The sequence below is a fragment of the Salmo salar genome, chromosome ssa18 (genome assembly GCF_905237065.1).
Source record: "Salmo salar chromosome ssa18, Ssal_v3.1, whole genome shotgun sequence".
NCBI classification, from domain to species: domain Eukaryota; kingdom Metazoa; phylum Chordata; class Actinopteri; order Salmoniformes; family Salmonidae; genus Salmo; species Salmo salar.
Window position 1 is genome coordinate 82,489,044 of NC_059459.1, and position 22,895 is coordinate 82,511,938.

The 22,895-nt window shown below is 46.9% G+C and overlaps 1 protein-coding gene across 2 annotated transcripts in view; it reads left to right on the forward strand.

Moving 5' to 3' along the window:
- Positions 1-22,895, forward strand: part of atp1b2a (ATPase Na+/K+ transporting subunit beta 2a) — a 110,636-nt gene that overhangs the window by 42,069 nt on the left and 45,672 nt on the right. The gene's annotated exons all lie outside the window — the stretch shown is intronic.

Below are 22,895 nucleotides of genomic sequence, written 5' to 3' on the forward strand. Positions count from 1 at the left end.
GTCAGTCTAGCTGTATGGAGGAGAAGGTACTGCTCTGTTTCAGCTGTTATGGTCAGTCTAGCTGTATGGAGGAGAAGGTACTGCTCTGTTTCAGCTGTTATGGTCAGTCTAGCTGTATGGAGGAGAAGGTACTGCTCTGTTTCAGCTGTTATGGTCAGTCTAGCTGTATGAGGAGAAGGTACTGCTCTGTTTCAGCTGTTATGGTCAGTCTAGCTGTATGGAGGAGAAGGTACTGCTCTGTTTCAGCTGTTATGGTCAGTCTAGCTGTATGGAGGAGAAGGTACTGCTCTGTTTCAGCTGTTATGGTCAGTCTAGCTGTATGGAGGAGGAGGTACTGCTCTGTTTCAGCTGTTATGGTCAGTCTAGCTGTATGGAGGAAAAGGTACTGCTCTGTTTCAGCTGTTATGGTAAGTCTAGCTGTATGGAGGAGAAGGTACTGCTCTGTTTCAGCTGTTATGGTCAGTCTAGCTGTATGGAGAAGGTACTGCTCTGTTTCAGCTGTTATGGTCAGTCTAGCTGTATGGAGGAGAAGGTACTGCTCTGTTTCAGCTGTTATGGCCAGTCTAGCTGTATGGAGGAGAAGGTACTGCTCTGTTTCAGCTGTTATGTTCAGTCTAGCTGTATGGAGCAGAAGGTACTGCTCTGTTTCAGCTGTTATGGTCAGTCTAGCTGTATGGAGGAGAAGGTACTGCTCTGTTTCAGCTGTTATGGTCAGTCTAGCTGTATGGAGGAGAAGGTACTGCTCTGTTTCAGCTGTTATGGTCAGTCTAGCTGTATGGAGGAGGAGGTACTGCTCTGTTTCAGCTGTTATGGTCAGTCTAGCTGTATGGAGGAGAAGGTACTGCTCTGTTTCAGCTGTTATGGTCAGTCTAGCTGTATGGAGGAGAAGGTACTGCTCTGTTTCAGCTGTTATGGTCAGTCTAGCTGTATGGGAGAAGGTACTGCTCTGTTTCAGCTGTTATGGTCAGTCTAGCTGTATGGAGAAGGTACTGCTCTGTTTCAGCTGTTATGGTCAGTCTAGCTGTATGGACGAGAAGGTTCTGCTCTGTTTCAGCTGTTATGGTCAGTCTAGCTGTATGGAGAAGGTACTGCTCTGTTTCAGCTGTTATGGTCAGTCTAGCTGTATGGACGAGAAGGTACTGCTCTGTTTCAGCTGTTATGGTCAGTCTAGCTGTATGGAGGAGAAGGTACTGCTCTGTTTCAGCTGTTATGGTCAGTCTAGCTGTATGGGAGAAGGTACTGCTCTGTTTCAGCTGTTATGGTCAGTCTAGCTGTATGGAGAAGGTACTGCTCTGTTTCCAGCTGTTATGGTCAGTCTAGCTGTATGGAGGAGAAGGTACTGCTCTGTTTCAGCTGTTATGGTCAGTCTAGCTGTATGGAGGAGAAGGTACTGCTCTGTTTCAGCTGTTATGGTCAGTCTAGCTGTATGGAGGAGAAGGTACTGCTCTGTTTCAGCTGTTATGGTCAGTCTAGCTGTATGGAGGAGAAGGTACTGCTCTGTTTCAGCTGTTATGGTCAGTCTAGCTGTATGGGAGAAGGTACTGCTCTGTTTCAGCTGTTATGGTCAGTCTAGCTGTATGGAGAAGGTACTGCTCTTTTTCCAGCTGTTATGGTCAGTCTAGCTGTATGGAGGAGAAGGTACTGCTCTGTTTCAGCTGTTATGGTCAGTCTAGCTGTATGGAGAAGGTACTGCTCTGTTTCAGCTGTTATGGTCAGTCTAGCTGTATGGAGGAGAAGGTACTGCTCTGTTTCAGCTGTTATGGTCAGTCTAGCTGTATGGAGGAGAAGGTACTGCTCTGTTTCAGCTGTTATGGTCAGTCTAGCTGTATGGAGGAGAAGGTACTGCTCTGTTTCAGCTGTTATGGTCAGTCTAGCTGTATGGGGAGAAGGTACTGCTCTGTTTCAGCTGTTATGGTCAGTCTAGCTGTATGGAGGAGAAGGTACTGCTCTGTTTCAGCTGTTATGGTCAGTCTAGCTGTATGGAGGAGAAGGTACTGCTCTGTTTCAGCTGTTATGGTCAGTCTAGCTGTATGGAGAAGGTACTGCTCTGTTTCAGCTGTTATGGTCAGTCTAGCTGTATGGAGGAGAAGGTACTGCTCTGTTTCAGCTGTTATGGTCAGTCTAGCTGTATGGAGAAGGTACTGCTCTGTTTCAGCTGTTATGGTCAGTCTAGCTGTATGGAGGAGAAGGTACTGCTCTGTTTCAGCTGTTATGGTCAGTCTAGCTGTATGGAGGAGGAGGTACTGCTCTGTTTCAGCTGTTATGGTCAGTCTAGCTGTATGGAGGAGAAGGTACTGCTCTGTTTCAGCTGTTATGGTCAGTCTAGCTGTATGGAGAAGGTACTGCTCTGTTTCAGCTGTTATGGTCATTCTAGCTGTATGGGGAGAAGGTACTGCTCTGTTTCAGCTGTTATGGTCAGTCTAGCTGTATGGAGGAGAAGGTACTGCTCTGTTTCAGCTGTTATGGTCAGTCTAGCTGTATGGAGGAGAAGGTACTGCTCTGTTTCAGCTGTTATGGTCAGTCTAGCTGTATGGGAGAAGGTACTGCTCTGTTTCAGCTGTTATGGTCAGTCTAGCTGTATGGAGGAGAAGGTACTGCTCTGTTTCAGCTGTTATGGTCAGTCTAGCTGTATGGAGGAGAAGGTACGGCTCTGTTTCAGCTGTTATGGTCAGTCTAGCTGTATGGAGGAGAAGGTACTGCTCTGTTTCAGCTGTTATGGTCAGTCTAGCTGTATGGGAGAAGGTACTGCTCTGTTTCAGCTGTTATGGTCAGTCTAGCTGTATGGGGAGAAGGTACTGCTCTGTTTCAGCTGTTATGGTCAGTCTAGCTGTATGGAGGAGAAGGTACTGCTCTGTTTCAGCTGTTATGGTCAGTCTAGCTGTATGGAGGAGAAGGTACTGCTCTGTTTCAGCTGTTATGGTCAGTCTAGCTGTATGGAGAAGGTACTGCTCTGTTTCAGCTGTTATGGTCAGTCTAGCTGTATGGAGGAGGAGGTACTGCTCTGTTTCAGCTGTTATGGTCAGTCTAGCTGTATGGAGGAGAAGGTACTGCTCTGTTTCAGCTGTTATGGTCAGTCTAGCTGTATGGAGGAGGAGGTACTGCTCTGTTTCAGCTGTTATGGCCAGTCTAGCTGTATGGAGGAGAAGGTACTGCTCTGTTTCAGCTGTTATGGTCAGTCTAGCTGTATGGAGGAGAAGGTACTGCTCTGTTTCAGCTGTTATGGTCAGTCTAGCTGTATGGAGGAGAAGGTACTGCTCTGTTTCAGCTGTTATGGTCAGTCTAGCTGTATGGAGGAGAAGGTACTGCTCTGTTTCAGCTGTTATGGTCAGTCTAGCTGTATGGAGAAGGTACTGCTCTGTTTCAGCTGTTATGGTCAGTCTAGCTGTATGGAGGAGAAGGTACTGCTCTGTTTCAGCTGTTATGGTCAGTCTAGCTGTATGGGAGAAGGTACTGCTCTGTTTCAGCTGTTATGGTCAGTCTAGCTGTATGGAGGAGAAGGTACTGCTCTGTTTCAGCTGTTATGGTCAGTCTAGCTGTATGGGGAGAAGGTACTGCTCTGTTTCAGCTGTTTTGGTCAGTCTAGCTGTATGGAGGAGAAGGTACTGCTCTGTTTCAGCTGTTATGGTCAGTCTAGCTGTATGGGAGAAGGTACTGCTCTGTTTCAGCTGTTATGGTCAGTCTAGCTGTATGGAGGAGAAGGTACTGCTCTGTTTCAGCTGTTATGGTCAGTCTAGCTGTATGGAGGAGAAGGTACTGCTCTGTTTCAGCTGTTATGGTCAGTCTAGCTGTATGGAGGAGAAGGTACTGCTCTGTTTCAGCTGTTATGGTCAGTCTAGCTGTATGGAGGAGAAGGTACTGCTCTGTTTCAGCTGTTATGGTCAGTCTAGCTGTATGGAGGAGAAGGTACTGCTCTGTTTCAGCTGTTATGGTCAGTCTAGCTGTATGGAGGAGAAGGTACTGCTCTGTTTCAGCTGTTATGGTCAGTCTAGCTGTATGGAGAAGGTACTGCTCTGTTTCAGCTGTTATGGCCAGTCTAGCTGTATGGAGGAGAAGGTACTGCTCTGTTTCAGCTGTTATGGTCAGTCTAGCTGTATGGAGGAGAAGGTACTGCTCTGTTTCAGCTGTTATGGTCAGTCTAGCTGTATGGAGAAGGTACTGCTCTGTTTCAGCTGTTATGGTCAGTCTAGCTGTATGGGGAAGGTACTGCTCTGTTTCAGCTGTTATGGTCAGTCTAGCTGTATGGAGGAGAAGGTACTGCTCTGTTTCAGCTGTTATGGTCAGTCTAGCTGTATGGAGAAGGTACTGCTCTGTTTCAGCTGTTATGGTCAGTCTAGCTGTATGGAGGAGAAGGTACTGCTCTGTTTCAGCTGTTATGGTCAGTCTAGCTGTATGGAGGAGAAGGTACTGCTCTGTTTCAGCTGTTATGGTCAGTCTAGCTGTATGGAGGAGAAGGTACTGCTCTGTTTCAGCTGTTATGGTCAGTCTAGCTGTATGGAGGAGGAGGTACTGCTCTGTTTCAGCTGTTATGGTCAGTCTAGCTGTATGGGAGAAGGTACTGCTCTGTTTCAGCTGTTATGGCCAGTCTAGCTGTATGGGAGAAGGTACTGCTCTGTTTCAGCTGTTATGGTCAGTCTAGCTGTATGGAGAAGGTACTGCTCTGTTTCAGCTGTTAAGGTCAGTCTAGCTGTATGGAGGAGAAGGTACTGCTCTGTTTCAGCTGTTATGGTCAGTCTAGCTGTATGGAGGAGAAGGTACTGCTCTGTTTCAGCTGTTATGGTCAGTCTAGCTGTATGGAGGAGAAGGTACTGCTCTGTTTCAGCTGTTATGGTCAGTCTAGCTGTATGGAGGAGAAGGTACTGCTCTGTTTCAGCTGTTATGGTCAGTCTAGCTGTATGGAGAAGGTACTGCTCTGTTTCAGCTGTTATGGTCAGTCTAGCTGTATGGAGGAGAAGGTACTGCTCTGTTTCAGCTGTTATGGTCAGTCTAGCTGTATGGAGGAGAAGGTACTGCTCTGTTTCAGCTGTTATGGTCAGTCTAGCTGTATGGAGGAGAAGGTACTGCTCTGTTTCAGCTGTTATGGTCAGTCTAGCTGTATGGAGGAGAAGGTACTGCTCTGTTTCAGCTGTTATGGTCAGTCTAGCTGTATGGAGGAGAAGGTACTGCTCTGTTTCAGCTGTTATGGTCAGTCTAGCTGTATGGAGAAGGTACTGCTCTGTTTCAGCTGTTATGGTCAGTCTAGCTGTATGGAGGAGGTACTGCTCTGTTTCAGCTGTTATGGTCAGTCTAGCTGTATGGAGGAGAAGGTACTGCTCTGTTTCAGCTGTTATGGTCAGTCTAGCTGTATGGAGGAGAAGGTACTGCTCTGTTTCAGCTGTTATGGTCAGTCTAGCTGTATGGAGGAGAAGGTACTGCTCTGTTTCAGCTGTTATGGTCAGTCTAGCTGTATGGAGAAGGTACTGCTCTGTTTCAGCTGTTATGGCCAGTCTAGCTGTATGGAGGAGAAGGTACTGCTCTGTTTCAGCTGTTATGGTCAGTCTAGCTGTATGGGAGAAGGTACTGCTCTGTTTCAGCTGTTATGGTCAGTCTAGCTGTATGGAGGAGAAGGTACTGCTCTGTTTCAGCTGTTATGGTCAGTCTAGCTGTATGGAGGAGAAGGTACTGCTCTGTTTCAGCTGTTATGGTCAGTCTAGCTGTATTGAGGAGAAGGTACTGCTCTGTTTCAGCTGTTATGGTCAGTCTAGCTGTATGGGAGAAGGTACTGCTCTGTTTCAGCTGTTATGGTCAGTCTAGCTGTATGGAGGAGAAGGTACTGCTCTGTTTCAGCTGTTATGGTCAGTCTAGCTGTATGGAGGAGAAGGTACTGCTCTGTTTCAGCTGTTATGGTCAGTCTAGCTGTATGGGGAGAAGGTACTGCTCTGTTTCAGCTGTTATGGTCAGTCTAGCTGTATGGAGGAGAAGGTACTGCTCTGTTTCAGCTGTTATGGTCAGTCTAGCTGTATGGAGAAGGTACTGCTCTGTTTCAGCTGTTATGGTCAGTCTAGCTGTATGGGAGAAGGTACTGCTCTGTTTCAGCTGTTATGGTCAGTCTAGCTGTATGGAGGAGGAGGTACTGCTCTGTTTCAGCTGTTATGGTCAGTCTAGCTGTATGGAGGAGAAGGTACTGCTCTGTTTCAGCTGTTATGGTCCGTCTAGCTGTATGGGAGAAGGTACTGCTCTGTTTCAGCTGTTATGGTCAGTCTAGCTTTATGGAGGAGAAGGTACTGCTCTGTTTCAGCTGTTAAGGTCAGTCTAGCTGTATGGAGGAGAAGGTACTGCTCTGTTTCAGCTGTTATGGTCAGTCTAGCTGTATGGAGGAGAAGGTACTGCTCTGTTTCAGCTGTTATGGTCAGTCTAGCTGTATGGAGGAGAAGGTACTGCTCTGTTTCAGCTGTTATGGTCAGTCTAGCTGTATGGAGGAGAAGGTACTGCTCTTTTTCAGCTGTTATGGCCAGTCTAGCTGTATGGAGGAGAAGGTACTGCTCTGTTTCAGCTGTTATGTTCAGTCTAGCTGTATGGAGCAGAAGGTACTGCTCTGTTTCAGCTGTTATGGTCATTCTAGCTGTATGGAGAAGGTACTGCTCTGTTTCAGCTGTTATGGTCAGTCTAGCTGTATGGAGGAGAAGGTACTGCTCTGTTTCAGCTGTTATGGTCAGTCTAGCTGTATGGAGAAGGTACTGCTCTGTTTCAGCTGTTATGGTCAGTCTAGCTGTATGGAGGAAAGGTACTGCTCTTTTCCAGCTGTTATGTTCAGTCTAGCTGTATGGAGCAGAAGGTACTGCTCTGTTTCAGCTGTTATGGTCAGTCTAGCTGTATGGAGGAGAAGGTACTGCTCTGTTTCAGCTGTTATGGTCAGTCTAGCTGTATGGAGGAGAAGGTACTGCTCTGTTTCAGCTGTTATGGTCAGTCTAGCTGTATGGAGGAGAAGGTACTGCTCTGTTTCAGCTGTTATGGTCAGTCTAGCTGTATGGAGAAGGTACTGCTCTGTTTCAGCTGTTATGGTCAGTCTAGCTGTATGGAGAAGGTACTGCTCTGTTTCAGCTGTTATGTTCAGTCTAGCTGTATGGAGGAGAAGGTACTGCTCTGTTTCAGCTGTTATGGTCAGTCTAGCTGTATGGGAGAAGGTACTGCTCTGTTTCAGCTGTTATGGTCAGTCTAGCTGTATGGAGAAGGTACTGCTATGTTTCAGCTGTTATGGTCAGTCTAGCTGTATGGAGGAGAGGTACTGCTCTGTTTCAGCTGTTATGGTCAGTCTAGCTGTATGGAGGAGAAGGTACTGCTCTGTTTCAGCTGTTATGGTCAGTCTAGCTGTATGGAGGAGGAGGTACTGCTCTGTTTCAGCTGTTATGGTCAGTCTAGCTGTATGGGAGAAGGTACTGCTCTGTTTCAGCTGTTATGGTCAGTCTAGCTGTATGGAGGAGAAGGTACTGCTCTGTTTCAGCTGTTATGGTCAGTCTAGCTGTATGGAGGAGAAGGTACTGCTCTGTTTCAGCTGTTATGGTCAGTCTAGCTGTATGGAGAAGGTACTGCTCTGTTTCAGCTGTTATGGTCAGTCTAGCTGTATGGAGGAGAAGGTACTGCTCTGTTTCAGCTGTTATGGTCAGTCTAGCTGTATGGAGAAGGTACTGCTCTGTTTCAGCTGTTATGGTCAGTCTAGCTGTATGGAGGAGAAGGTACTGCTCTGTTTCAGCTGTTATGGTCAGTCTAGCTGTATGGAGGAGAAGGTACTGCTCTGTTTCAGCTGTTATGGTCAGTCTAGCTGTATGGAGGAGAAGGTACTGCTCTGTTTCAGCTGTTATGGTCAGTCTAGCTGTATGGAGGAGAAGGTACTGCTCTGTTTCAGCTGTTATGGTCAGTCTAGCTGTATGGAGAAGGTACTGCTCTGTTTCAGCTGTTATGGCCAGTCTAGCTGTATGGAGAAGGTACTGCTCTGTTTCAGCTGTTATGGCCAGTCTAGCTGTATGGAGAAGGTACTGCTCTGTTTCAGCTGTTAAGGTCAGTCTAGCTGTATGGAGGAGAAGGTACTGCTCTGTTTCAGCTGTTATGGTCAGTCTAGCTGTATGGAGGAGAAGGTACTGCTCTGTTTCAGCTGTTATGGTCAGTCTAGCTGTATGGAGGAGAAGGTACTGCTCTGTTTCAGCTGTTATGGTCAGTCTAGCTGTATGGAGGAGAAGGTACTGCTCGGTTTCAGCTGTTATGGTCAGTCTAGCTGTATTGAGGAGAAGGTACTGCTCTGTTTCAGCTGTTATGGTCAGTCTAGCTGTATGGAGGAGAAGGTACTGCTCTGTTTCAGCTGTTATGGTCAGTCTAGCTGTATGGAGAAGGTACTGCTCTGTTTCAGCTGTTATGGTCAGTCTAGCTGTATGGAGGAGGTACTGCTCTGTTTCAGCTGTTATGGTCAGTCTAGCTGTATGGAGGAGAAGGTACTGCTCGGTTTCAGCTGTTATGGTCAGTCTAGCTGTATGGAGGAGAAGGTACTGCTCTGTTTCAGCTGTTATGGTCAGTCTAGCTGTATGGAGGAGAAGGTACTGCTCTGTTTCAGCTGTTATGGTCAGTCTAGCTGTATGGAGGAGAAGGTACTGCTCTGTTTCAGCTGTTATGGTCAGTCTAGCTGTATGGAGGAGAAGGTACTGCTCTGTTTCAGCTGTTATGGTCAGTCTAGCTGTATGGAGGAGAAGGTACTGCTCTGTTTCAGCTGTTATGGTCAGTCTAGCTGTATGAGGAGAAGGTACTGCTCTGTTTCAGCTGTTATGGTCAGTCTAGCTGTATGGAGGAGAAGGTACTGCTCTGTTTCAGCTGTTATGGTCAGTCTAGCTGTATGGAGGAGAAGGTACTGCTCTGTTTCAGCTGTTATGGTTAGTCTAGCTGTATGGAGAAGGTACTGCTCTGTTTCAGCTGTTATGGCCAGTCTAGCTGTATGGAGGAGAAGGTACTGCTCTGTTTCAGCTGTTATGGTCAGTCTAGCTGTATGGAGAAGGTACTGCTCTGTTTCAGCTGTTATGGTCAGTCTAGCTGTATGGAGGAGAAGGTACTGCTCTGTTTCAGCTGTTATGGTCAGTCTAGCTGTATGGAGGAGAAGGTACTGCTCTGTTTCAGCTGTTATGGTCAGTCTAGCTGTATAGGAGAAGGTACTGCTCTGTTTCAGCTGTTATGGTCAGTCTAGCTGTATGGAGGAGAAGGTACTGCTCTGTTTCAGCTGTTATGGTCAGTCTAGCTGTATGGAGGAGAAGGTACTGCTCTGTTTCAGCTGTTATGGTCAGTCTAGCTGTATTGAGGAGAAGGTACTGCTCTGTTTCAGCTGTTATGGTCAGTCTAGCTGTATGGAGGAGAAGGTACTGCTCTGTTTCAGCTGTTATGGTCAGTCTAGCTGTATGGAGAAGGTACTGCTCTGTTTCAGCTGTTATGGTCAGTCTAGCTGTATGGAGAAGGTACTGCTCTGTTCCAGCTGTTATGGTCAGTCTAGCTGTATGGAGGAGGTACTGCTCTGTTTCAGCTGTTATGGTCAGTCTAGCTGTATGGAGGAGAAGGTACTGCTCTGTTTCAGCTGTTATGGTCAGTCTAGCTGTATGGAGGAGAAGGTACTGCTCTGTTTCAGCTGTTATGGTCAGTCTAGCTGTATGGAGAAGGTACTGCTCTGTTTCAGCTGTTATGGTCAGTCTAGCTGTATGGAGAAGGTACTGCTCTGTTTCAGCTGTTATGGTCAGTCTAGCTGTATGGAGGAGGAGGTACTGCTCTGTTTCAGCTGTTATGGTCAGTCTAGCTGTATGGAGGAGAAGGTACTGCTCTGTTTCAGCTGTTATGGTCAGTCTAGCTGTATGGAGAAGGTACTGCTCTGTTTCAGCTGTTATGGTCAGTCTAGCTTTATGGAGGAGAAGGTACTGCTCTGTTTCAGCTGTTAAGGTCAGTCTAGCTGTATGGAGGAGAAGGTACTGCTCTGTTTCAGCTGTTATGGTCAGTCTAGCTGTATGGAGAAGAAGGTACTGCTCTGTTTCAGCTGTTATGGTCAGTCTAGCTGTATGGAGGAGAAGGTACTGCTCTGTTTCAGCTGTTATGGTCAGTCTAGCTGTATGGAGAAGGTACTGCACTTTTCCAGCTGTTATGGCCAGTCTAGCTGTATGGAGGAGAAGGTACTGCTCTGTTTCAGCTGTTATGTTCAGTCTAGCTGTATGGAGCAGAAGGTACTGCTCTGTTTCAGCTGTTATGGTCAGTCTAGCTGTATGGAGAAGGTACTGCTCTGTTTCAGCTGTTATGGTCAGTCTAGCTGTATGGAGGAGAAGGTACTGCTCTGTTTCAGCTGTTATGGTCAGTCTAGCTGTATGGAGAAGGTACTGCTCTGTTTCAGCTGTTATGGTCAGTCTAGCTGTATGGAGAAGGTACTGCTCTTTTCCAGCTGTTATGTTCAGTCTAGCTGTATGGAGCAGAAGGTACTGCTCTGTTTCAGCTGTTATGGTCAGTCTAGCTGTATGGAGGAGAAGGTACTGCTCTGTTTCAGCTGTTATGGTCAGTCTAGCTGTATGGAGGAGAAGGTACTGCTCTGTTTCAGCTGTTATGGTCAGTCTAGCTGTATGGAGAAGGTACTGCTCTGTTTCAGCTGTTATGGTCAGTCTAGCTGTATGGAGGAGAAGGTACTGCTCTGTTTCAGCTGTTATGGTCAGTCTAGCTGTATGGAGGAGAAGGTACTGCTCTGTTTCAGCTGTTATGGTCAGTCTAGCTGTATGGAGGAGAAGGTACTGCTCTGTTTCAGCTGTTATGGTCAGTCTAGCTGTATGGAGGAGAAGGTACTGCTCTGTTTCAGCTGTTATGGTCAGTCTAGCTGTATGGAGGAGAAGGTACTGCTCTGTTTCAGCTGTTATGGTCAGTCTAGCTGTATGGAGGAGAAGGTACTGCTCTGTTTCAGCTGTTATGGTCAGTCTAGCTGTATGGAGGAGAAGGTACTGCTCTGTTTCAGCTGTTATGGTCAGTCTAGCTGTATGGAGGAGAAGGTACTGCTCTGTTTAAGCTGTTATGGTCAGTCTAGCTGTATGGAGAAGGTACTGCTCTGTTTCAGCTGTTATGGTCAGTCTAGCTGTATGGAGGAGAAGGTACTGCTCTGTTTCAGCTGTTATGGTCAGTCTAGCTGTATGGGGAGAAGGTACTGCTCTGTTTCAGCTGTTATGGTCAGTCTAGCTGTATGGAGAAGGTACTGCTCTGTTTCAGCTGTTATGGTCAGTCTAGCTGTATGGAGGAGAAGGTACTGCTCTGTTTCAGCTGTTATGGTCAGTCTAGCTGTATGGAGGAGAAGGTACTGCTCTGTTTCAGCTGTTATGGCCAGTCTAGCTGTATGGAGGAGAAGGTACTGCTCTGTTTCAGCTGTTATGGTCAGTCTAGCTGTATGGAGGAGAAGGTACTGCTCTGTTTCAGCTGTTATGGTCAGTCTAGCTGTATGGAAGAGAAGGTACTGCTCTGTTTCAGCTGTTATGGCCAGTCTAGCTGTATGGAGGAGAAGGTACTGCTCTGTTTCAGCTGTTATGGTCAGTCTAGCTGTATGGGGAGAAGGTACTGCTCTGTTTCAGCTGTTATGGTCAGTCTAGCTGTATGGAGAAGGTACTGCTCTGTTTCAGCTGTTATGGTCAGTCTAGCTGTATGGAGGAGAAGGTACTGCTCTGTTTCTGCTGTTATGGTCAGTCTAGCTGTATGGAGAAGGTACTGCTCTGTTTCAGCTGTTATGGTCAGTCTAGCTGTATGGAGGAGAAGGTACTGCTCTGTTTCAGCTGTTAAGGTCAGTCTAGCTGTATGGAAGAGAAGGTACTGCTCTGTTTCAGCTGTTATGGCCAGTCTAGCTGTATGGAGGAGAAGGTACTGCTCTGTTTCAGCTGTTAAGGTCAGTCTAGCTGTATGGAGGAGAAGGTACTGCTCTGTTTCAGCTGTTATGGTCAGTCTAGCTGTATGGAAGAGAAGGTACTGCTCTGTTTCAGCTGTTATGGCCAGTCTAGCTGTATGGAGGAGAAGGTACTGCTCTGTTTCTGCTGTTATGGTCAGTCTAGCTGTATGGAGAAGGTACTGCTCTGTTTCAGCTGTTATGGTCAGTCTAGCTGTATGGGAGAAGGTACTGCTCTGTTTCAGCTGTTATGGTCAGTCTAGCTGTATGGAGGAGAAGGTACTGCTCTGTTTCAGCTGTTATGGTCAGTCTAGCTGTATGGAGGAGAAGGTACTGCTCTGTTTCAGCTGTTATGGTCAGTCTAGCTGTATGGAGGAGAAGGTACTGCTCTGTTTCAGCTGTTATGGTCAGTCTAGCTGTATGGAGGAGGAGGTACTGCTCTGTTTCAGCTGTTATGGTCAGTCTAGCTGTATAGGAGAAGGTACTGCTCTGTTTCAGCTGTTATGGCCAGTCTAGCTGTATGGAGAAGGTACTGCTCTGTTTCAGCTGTTATGGCCAGTCTAGCTGTATGGAGGAGAAGGTACTGCTCTGTTTCAGCTGTTATGGTCAGTCTAGCTGTATGGAGGAGAAGGTACTGCTCTGTTTCAGCTGTTATGGTCAGTCTAGCTGTATGGAGGAGAAGGTACTGCTCGGTTTCAGCTGTTATGGTCAGTCTAGCTGTATTGAGGAGAAGGTACTGCTCTGTTTCAGCTGTTATGGTCAGTCTAGCTGTATGGAGGAGAAGGTACTGCTCTGTTTCAGCTGTTATGGTCAGTCTAGCTGTATGGAGGAGAAGGTACTGCTCTGTTTCAGCTGTTATGGTCAGTCTAGCTGTATTGAGGAGAAGGTACTGCTCTGTTTCAGCTGTTATGGTCAGTCTAGCTGTATGGAGGAGAAGGTACTGCTCTGTTTCAGCTGTTATGGTCAGTCTAGCTGTATGGAGAAGGTACTGCTCTGTTTCAGCTGTTATGGTCAGTCTAGCTGTATGGAGGAGGGACTGCTCTGTTTCAGCTGTTATGGCCAGTCTAGCTGTATGGAGGAGAAGGTACTGCTCTGTTTCAGCTGTTATGGTCAGTCTAGCTGTATGGAGAAGGTACTGCTCTGTTTCAGCTGTTATGGTCAGTCTAGCTGTATGGAGGAGAAGGTACTGCTCTGTTTCAGCTGTTATGGTCAGTCTAGCTGTATGGAGGAGGTACTGCTCTGTTTCAGCTGTTATGGTCAGTCTAGCTGTATTGAGGAGAAGGTACTGCTCTGTTTCAGCTGTTATGGTCAGTCTAGCTGTATGGAGGAGAAGGTACTGCTCTGTTTCAGCTGTTATGGTCAGTCTAGCTGTATGGAGGAGAAGGTACTGCTCTGTTTCAGCTGTTATGGTCAGTCTAGCTGTATGGGGAGAAGGTACTGCTCTGTTCCAGCTGTTATGGTCAGTCTAGCTGTATGGAGGAGAAGGTACTGCTCTGTTTCAGCTGTTATGGTCAGTCTAGCTGTATGGAGGAGAAGGTACTGCTCTGTTTCAGCTGTTATGGTCAGTCTAGCTGTATGGAGGAGAAGGTACTGCTCTGTTTCAGCTGTTATGGTCAGTCTAGCTGTATGGAGGAGAAGGTACTGCTCTGTTTCAGCTGTTATGGTCAGTCTAGCTGTATGGAGAAGGTACTGCTCTGTTTCAGCTGTTATGGTCAGTCTAGCTGTATGGAGGAGGAGGTACTGCTCTGTTTCAGCTGTTATGGTCAGTCTAGCTGTATGGAGGAGAAGGTACTGCTCTGTTTCAGCTGTTATGGTCCGTCTAGCTGTATGGGGAGAAGGTACTGCTCTGTTTCAGCTGTTATGGCCAGTCTAGCTGTATGGAGGAGAAGGTACTGCTCTGTTTCAGCTGTTATGGTCAGTCTAGCTGTATGGAGGAGAAGGTACTGCTCTGTTTCAGCTGTTATGGTCAGTCTAGCTGTATGGAGAAGAAGGTACTGCTCTGTTTCAGCTGTTATGGTCAGTCTAGCTGTATGGAGGAGAAGGTACTGCTCTGTTTCAGCTGTTATGGTCAGTCTAGCTGTATGGAGGAGAAGGTACTGCTCTGTTTCAGCTGTTATGGTCAGTCTAGCTGTATGGAGGAGAAGGTACTGCTCTGTTTCAGCTGTTATGGTCAGTCTAGCTGTATGGAGGAGAAGGTACTGCTCTGTTTCAGCTGTTATGGTCAGTCTAGCTGTATGGAGAAGGTACTGCTCTGTTTCAGCTGTTATGGTCAGTCTAGCTGTATGGAGGAGAAGGTACTGCTCTGTTTCAGCTGTTATGGTCAGTCTAGCTGTATGGAGAAGGTACTGCTCTGTTTCAGCTGTTATGGTCAGTCTAGCTGTATGGGAGAAGGTACTGCTCTGTTTCAGCTGTTATGTTCAGTCTAGCTGTATGGAGGAGAAGGTACTGCTCTGTTTCAGCTGTTATGGTCAGTCTAGCTGTATGGAGGAGAAGGTACTGCTCTGTTTCAGCTGTTATGGTCAGTCTAGCTGTATGGAGGAGAAGGTACTGCTCTGTTTCAGCTGTTATGGTCAGTCTAGCTGTATGGAGAAGGTACTGCTCTGTTTCAGCTGTTATGGTCAGTCTAGCTGTATGGAGGAGAAGGTACTGCTCTGTTTCAGCTGTTATGGTCAGTCTAGCTGTATGGAGGAGAAGGTACTGCTCTGTTTCAGCTGTTATGGTCAGTCTAGCTGTATGGAGGAGAAGGTACTGCTCTGTTTCAGCTGTTATGGTCAGTCTAGCTGTATGGAGGAGAAGGTACTGCTCTGTTTCAGCTGTTATGGTCAGTCTAGCTGTATGGAGGAGAAGGTACTGCTCTGTTTCAGCTGTTATGTTCAGTCTAGCTGTATGGAGGAGAAGGTACTGCTCTGTTTCAGCTGTTATGGTCAGTCTAGCTGTATGGAGGAGAAGGTACTGCTCTGTTTCAGCTGTTATGGTCAGTCTAGCTGTATGGAGGAGAAGGTACTGCTCTGTTTCAGCTGTTATGGTCAGTCTAGCTGTATGGGGAGAAGGTACTGCTCTGTTTCAGCTGTTATGGTCAGTCTAGCTGTATGGAGGAGAAGGTACTGCTCTGTTTCAGCTGTTATGGTCAGTCTAGCTGTATGGAGAAGGTACTGCTCTGTTTCAGCTGTTATGGTCAGTCTAGCTGTATGGAGAAGGTACTGCTCTGTTTCAGCTGTTATGGTCAGTCTAGCTGTATGGAGGAGAAGGTACTGCTCTGTTTCAGCTGTTATGGTCAGTCTAGCTGTATGGAGGAGAAGGTACTGCTCTGTTTCAGCTGTTATGGCCAGTCTAGCTGTATGGAGGAGAAGGTACTGCTCTGTTTCAGCTGTTAAGGTCAGTCTAGCTGTATGGAGGAGAAGGTACTGCTCTGTTTCAGCTGTTATGGTCAGTCTAGCTGTATGGAAGAGAAGGTACTGCTCTGTTTCAGCTGTTATGGCCAGTCTAGCTGTATGGAGGAGAAGGTACTGCTCTGTTTCAGCTGTTATGGTCAGTCTAGCTGTATGGAGAAGGTACTGCTCTGTTTCAGCTGTTATGGTCAGTCTAGCTGTATGGAGGAGAAGGTACTGCTCTGTTTCAGCTGTTATGGTCAGTCTAGCTGTATGGAGGAGAAGGTACTGCTCTGTTTCAGCTGTTATGGTCAGTCTAGCTGTATGGAGAAGGTACTGCTCTGTTTCAGCTGTTATGGTCAGTCTAGCTGTATGGAGGAGAAGGTACTGCTCTGTTTCAGCTGTTAAGGTCAGTCTAGCTGTATGGAGGAGAAGGTACTGCTCTGTTTCAGCTGTTATGGCCAGTCTAGCTGTATGGAGGAGAAGGTACTGCTCTGTTTCAGCTGTTATGGTCAGTCTAGCTGTATGGAGGAGAAGGTACTGCTCTGTTTCAGCTGTTATGGTCAGTCTAGCTGTATGGAAGAGAAGGTACTGCTCTGTTTCAGCTGTTATGGCCAGTCTAGCTGTATGGAGGAGAAGGTACTGCTCTGTTTCAGCTGTTATGGTCAGTCTAGCTGTATGGGGAGAAGGTACTGCTCTGTTTCAGCTGTTATGGTCAGTCTAGCTGTATGGAGGAGAAGGTACTGCTCTGTTTCAGCTGTTATGGTCAGTCTAGCTGTATGGAGGAGAAGGTACTGCTCTGTTTCAGCTGTTATGGTCAGTCTAGCTGTATGGAGGAGAAGGTACTGCTCTGTTTCAGCTGTTATGGTCAGTCTAGCTGTATGGAGGAGAAGGTACTGCTCTGTTTCAGCTGTTATGGTCAGTCTAGCTGTATGGAGGAGGAGGTACTGCTCTGTTTCAGCTGTTATGGTCAGTCTAGCTGTATGGAGAAGGTACTACTCTGTTTCAGCTGTTATGGCCAGTCTAGCTGTATGGAGAAGGTACTGCTCTGTTTCAGCTGTTATGGCCAGTCTAGCTGTATGGAGGAGAAGGTACTGTTCTGTTTCAGCTGTTATGGTCAGTCTAGCTGTATGGAGGAGAAGGTACTGTTCTGTTTCAGCTGTTATGGTCAGTCTAGCTGTATGGAGGAGAAGGTACTGCTCGGTTTCAGCTGTTATGGTCAGTCTAGCTGTATTGAGGAGAAGGTACTGCTCTGTTTCAGCTGTTATGGTCAGTCTAGCTGTATGGAGGAGAAGGTACTGTTCTGTTTCAGCTGTTATGGTCAGTCTAGCTGTATGGAGGAGAAGGTACTGCTCTGTTTCAGCTGTTATGGTCAGTCTAGCTGTATTGAGGAGAAGGTACTGCTCTGTTTCAGCTGTTATGGTCAGTCTAGCTGTATGGAGGAGAAGGTACTGCTCTGTTTCAGCTGTTATGGTCAGTCTAGCTGTATGGAGAAGGTACTGCTCTGTTTCAGCTGTTATGGTCAGTCTAGCTGTATGGAGGAGGTACTGCTCTGTTTCAGCTGTTATGGTCAGTCTAGCTGTATGGAGGAGAAGGTACTGCTCTGTTTCAGCTGTTATGGTCAGTCTAGCTGTATGGAGGAGAAGGTACTGCTCTGTTTCAGCTGTTATGGTCAGTCTAGCTGTATGGAGGAGAAGGTACTGCTCTGTTTCAGCTGTTATGGTCAGTCTAGCTGTATGGAGGAGAAGGTACTGCTCTGTTTCAGCTGTTATGGCCAGTCTAGCTGTATGGAGGAGAAGGTACTGCTCTGTTTCAGCTGTTATGGTCAGTCTAGCTGTATGGAGAAGGTACTGCTCTGTTTCAGCTGTTATGGTCAGTCTAGCTGTATGGAGGAGAAGGTACTGCTCTGTTTCAGCTGTTATGGTCAGTCTAGCTGTATGGAGGAGAGGTACTGCTCTGTTTCAGCTGTTATGGTCAGTCTAGCTGTATGGAGGAGAAGGTACTGCTCTGTTTCAGCTGTTATGGTCAGTCTAGCTGTATGGAGGAGAAGGTACTGCTCTGTTTCAGCTGTTATGGTCAGTCTAGCTGTATGGGAGAAGGTACTGCTCTGTTTCAGCTGTTATGGTCAGTCTAGCTGTATGGAGAAGGTACTGCTCTGTTTCAGCTGTTATGGTCAGTCTAGCTGTATGGAGGAGGAGGTACTGCTCTGTTTCAGCTGTTATGGTCAGTCTAGCTGTATGGAGGAGAAGGTACTGCTCTGTTTCAGCTGTTATGGTCAGTCTAGCTGTATGGGAGAAGGTACTGCTCTGTTTCAGCTGTTATGGTCAGTCTAGCTGTATGGAGGAGAAGGTACTGCTCTGTTTCAGCTGTTATGGTCAGTCTAGCTGTATGGAGGAGAAGGTACTGCTCTGTTTCAGCTGTTATGGTCAGTCTAGCTGTATGGAGAAGAAGGTACTGCTCTGTTTCAGCTGTTATGGTCAGTCTAGCTGTATGGAGGAGAAGGTACTGCTCTGTTTCAGCTGTTATGGTCAGTCTAGCTGTATGGAGAAGGTACTGCTCTGTTTCAGCTGTTATGGCCAGTCTAGCTGTATGGAGGAGAAGGTACTGCTCTGTTTCAGCTGTTATGGTCAGTCTAGCTGTATGGAGGAGAAGGTACTGCTCTGTTTCAGCTGTTATGGTCAGTCTAGCTGTATGGAGGAGAAGGTACTGCTCTGTTTCAGCTGTTATGGTCAGTCTAGCTGTATGGAGGAGAAGGTACTGCTCTGTTTCAGCTGTTATGGTCAGTCTAGCTGTATGGAGAAGGTACTGCTCTGTTTCAGCTGTTATGGTCAGTCTAGCTGTATGGAGGAGAAGGTACTGTTCTGTTTCAGCTGTTATTGTCAGTCTAGCTGTATGGAGGAGAAGGTACTGCTCTGTTTCAGCTGTTATGGTCAGTCTAGCTGTATGGAGGAGAAGGTACTGCTCTGTTTCAGCTGTTATGGTCAGTCTAGCTGTATGGAGGAGAAGGTACTGCTCTGTTTCAGCTGTTATGGTCAGTCTAGCTGTATGGAGGAGAAGGTACTGCTCTGTTTCAGCTGTTATGGTCAGTCTAGCTGTATGGGAGAAGGTACTGCTCTGTTTCAGCTGTTATGGCCAGTCTAGCTGTATGGGAGAAGGTACTGCTCTGTTTCAGCTGTTATGGTCAGTCTAGCTGTATGGAGGAGAAGGTACTGCTCTGTTTCAGCTGTTATGGTCAGTCTAGCTGTATGGAGGAGAAGGTACTGCTCTGTTTCAGCTGTTATGGTCAGTCTAGCTGTATGGAGGAGAAGGTACTGCTCTGTTTCAGCTGTTATGGTCAGTCTAGCTGTATGGAGGAGAAGGTACTGCTCTGTTTCAGCTGTTATGGTCAGTCTAGCTGTATGGAGGAGGAGGTACTGCTCTGTTTCAGCTGTTATGGTCAGTCTAGCTGTATGGAGGAGAAGGTACTGCTCTGTTTCAGCTGTTATGGTCAGTCTAGCTGTATGGAGGAGAAGGTACTGCTCTGTTTCAGCTGTTATGGTCAGTCTAGCTGTATGGAGAAGGTACTGCTCTGTTTCAGCTGTTATGGTCAGTCTAGCTGTATGGAGGAGAAGGTACTGCTCTGTTTCAGCTGTTATGGCCAGTCTAGCTGTATGGAGGAGAAGGTACTGCTCTGTTTCAGCTGTTATGTTCAGTCTAGCTGTATGGAGCAGAAGGTACTGCTCTGTTTCAGCTGTTATGGTCAGTCTAGCTGTATAGGAGAAGGTACTGCTCTGTTTCAGCTGTTATGGTCAGTCTAGCTGTATGGAGGAGAAGGTACTGCTCTGTTTCAGCTGTTATGGTCAGTCTAGCTGTATGGAGGAGAAGGTACTGCTCTGTTTCAGCTGTTATGGTCAGTCTAGCTGTATGGAGGAGAAGGTACTGCTCTGTTTCAGCTGTTATGGTCAGTCTAGCTGTATGGAGGAGAAGGTACTGCTCTGTTTCAGCTGTTATGGTCAGTCTAGCTGTATGGAGAAGGTACTGCTCTGTTTCAGCTGTTATGGTCAGTCTAGCTGTATGGAGGAGAAGGTACTGCTCTGTTTCAGCTGTTATGGTCAGTCTAGCTGTATGGAGGAGAAGGTACTGCTCTGTTTCAGCTGTTATGGTCAGTCTAGCTGTATGGGGAGAAGGTACTGCTCTGTTTCAGCTGTTATGGTCAGTCTAGCTGTATGGAGAGAAGGTACTGCTCTGTTTCAGCTGTTATGGTCAGTCTAGCTGTATGGAGGAGAAGGTACTGCTCTGTTTCAGCTGTTATGGTCAGTCTAGCTGTATGGGAGAAGGTACTGCTCTGTTTCAGCTGTTATGGTCAGTCTAGCTGTATGGGAGAAGGTACTGCTCTGTTTCAGCTGTTATGGTCAGTCTAGCTGTATGGAGGAGAAGGTACTGCTCTGTTTCAGCTGTTATGGTCAGTCTAGCTGTATGGAGAAGGTACTGCTCTGTTTCAGCTGTTATGGTCAGTCTAGCTGTATGGAGGAGAAGGTACTGCTCTGTTTCAGCTGTTATGGTCAGTCTAGCTGTATGGAGGAGAAGGTACTGCTCTGTTTCAGCTGTTATGGTCAGTCTAGCTGTATGGAGGAGAAGGTACTGCTCTGTTTCAGCTGTTATGGTCAGTCTAGCTGTATGGAGGAGGAGGTACTGCTCTGTTTCAGCTGTTATGGTCAGTCTAGCTGTATGGAGAAGGTACTGCTCTGTTTCAGCTGTTATGGTCAGTCTAGCTGTATGGAGGAGAAGGTACTGCTCTGTTTCAGCTGTTATGGCCAGTCTAGCTGTATGGAGGAGAAGGTACTGCTCTGTTTCAGCTGTTATGGTCAGTCTAGCTGTATGGAGGAGAAGGTACTGCTCTGTTTCAGCTGTTATGGTCAGTCTAGCTGTATGGAGGAGAAGGTACTGCTCTGTTTCAGCTGTTATGGTCAGTCTAGCTGTATGGAGGAGAAGGTACTGCTCTGTTTCAGCTGTTATGGTCAGTCTAGCTGTATGGAGGAGAAGGTACTGCTCTGTTTCAGCTGTTATGGTCAGTCTAGCTGTATGGAGGAGAAGGTACTGCTCTGTTTCAGCTGTTATGGTCAGTCTAGCTGTATGGAGGAGAAGGTACTGCTCTGTTTCAGCTGTTATGGTCAGTCTAGCTGTATGGAGGAGAAGGTACTGCTCTGTTTCAGCTGTTATGGTCAGTCTAGCTGTATGGAGAAGGTACTGCTCTGTTTCAGCTGTTATGGTCAGTCTAGCTGTATGGAGGAGAAGGTACTGCTCTGTTTCAGCTGTTATGGTCAGTCTAGCTGTATGGAGGAGAAGGTACTGCTCTGTTTCAGCTGTTATGGTCAGTCTAGCTGTATGGAGGAGAAGGTACTGCTCTGTTTCAGCTGTTATGGTCAGTCTAGCTGTATGGAGGAGAAGGTACTGCTCTGTTTCAGCTGTTATGGTCAGTCTAGCTGTATGGAGGAGAAGGTACTGCTCTGTTTCAGCTGTTATGGTCAGTCTAGCTGTATGGAGGAGAAGGTACTGCTCTGTTTCAGCTGTTATGGTCAGTCTAGCTGTATGGAGGAGAAGGTACTGCTCTGTTTCAGCTGTTATGGTCAGTCTAGCTGTATGGAGGAGAAGGTACTGCTCTGTTTCAGCTGTTATGGTCAGTCTAGCTGTATGGAGGAGAAGGTACTGCTCTGTTTCAGCTGTTATGGTCAGTCTAGCTGTATGGAGGAGAAGGTACTGCTCTGTTTCAGCTGTTATGGTCAGTCTAGCTGTATGGAGGAGAAGGTACTGCTCTGTTTCAGCTGTTATGGTCAGTCTAGCTGTATGGGAGAAGGTACTGCTCTGTTTCAGCTGTTATGGTCAGTCTAGCTGTATGGAGAAGGTACTGCTCTGTTTCAGCTGTTATGGTCAGTCTAGCTGTATGGAGGAGAAGGTACTGCTCTGTTTCAGCTGTTATGGTCAGTCTAGCTGTATGGGAGAAGGTACTGCTCTGTTTCAGCTGTTATGGTCAGTCTAGCTTGTTGGAGAAGGTACTGCTCTGTTTCAGCTGTTATGGTCAGTCTAGCTGTATGGAGGAGAAGGTACTGCTCTGTTTCAGCTGTTATGGTCAGTCTAGCTGTATGGAGGAGAAGGTACTGCTCTGTTTCAGCTGTTATGGTCAGTCTAGCTGTATGGAGGAGAAGGTACTGCTCTGTTTCAGCTGTTATGGTCAGTCTAGCTGTATGGAGGAGAAGGTACTGCTCTGTTTCAGCTGTTATGGTCAGTCTAGCTGTATGGAGAAGGTACTGCTCTGTTTCAGCTGTTATGGTCAGTCTAGCTGTATGGAGGAGAAGGTACTGCTCTGTTTCAGCTGTTATGGTCAGTCTAGCTGTATGGAGGAGAAGGTACTGCTCTGTTTCAGCTGTTATGGTCAGTCTAGCTGTATGGAGGAGAAGGTACTGCTCTGTTTCAGCTGTTATGGTCAGTCTAGCTGTATGGAGGAGAAGGTACTGCTCTGTTTCAGCTGTTATGGTCAGTCTAGCTGTATGGAGAAGGTACTGCTCTGTTTCAGCTGTTATGGTCAGTCTAGCTGTATGGAGGAGAAGGTACTGCTCTGTTTCAGCTGTTATGGTCAGTCTAGCTGTATGGAGGAGAAGGTACTGCTCTGTTTCAGCTGTTATGGTCAGTCTAGCTGTATGGAGGAGAAGGTACTGCTCTGTTTCAGCTGTTATGGTCAGTCTAGCTGTATGGAGGAGAAGGTACTGCTCTGTTTCAGCTGTTATGGTCAGTCTAGCTGTATGGAGGAGAAGGTACTGCTCTGTTTCAGCTGTTATGGTCAGTCTAGCTGTATGGAGGAGAAGGTACTGCTCTGTTTCAGCTGTTATGGTCAGTCTAGCTGTATGGAGAAGGTACTGCTCTGTTTCAGCTGTTATGGTCAGTCTAGCTGTATGGAGGAGAAGGTACTGCTCTGTTTCAGCTGTTATGGTCCAGTCTAGCTGTATGGAGGAGAAGGTACTGCTCTGTTTCAGCTGTTATGGTCAGTCTAGCTGTATGGAGGAGAAGGTACTGCTCTGTTTCAGCTGTTATGGTCAGTCTAGCTGTATGGAGGAGAAGGTACTGCTCTGTTTCAGCTGTTATGGTCAGTCTAGCTGTATGGAGGAGAAGGTACTGCTCTGTTTCAGCTGTTATGGTCAGTCTAGCTGTATGGAGGAGAAGGTACTGCTCTGTTTCAGCTGTTATGGTCAGTCTAGCTGTATGGAGGAGAAGGTACTGCTCTGTTTCAGCTGTTATGGTCAGTCTAGCTGTATGGGAGAAGGTACTGCTCTGTTTCAGCTGTTATGGTCAGTCTAGCTGTATGGAGGAGAAGGTACTGCTCTGTTTCAGCTGTTATGGTCAGTCTAGCTGTATGGAGGAGAAGGTACTGCTCTGTTTCAGCTGTTATGGTCAGTCTAGCTGTATGGAGGAGAAGGTACTGCTCTGTTTCAGCTGTTATGGTCAGTCTAGCTGTATGGAGAAGGTACTGCTCTGTTTCAGCTGTTATGGTCAGTCTAGCTGTATGGAGGAGAAGGTACTGCTCTGTTTCAGCTGTTATGGTCAGTCTAGCTGTATGGAGGAGGAGGTACTGCTCTGTTTCAGCTGTTATGGTCAGTCTAGCT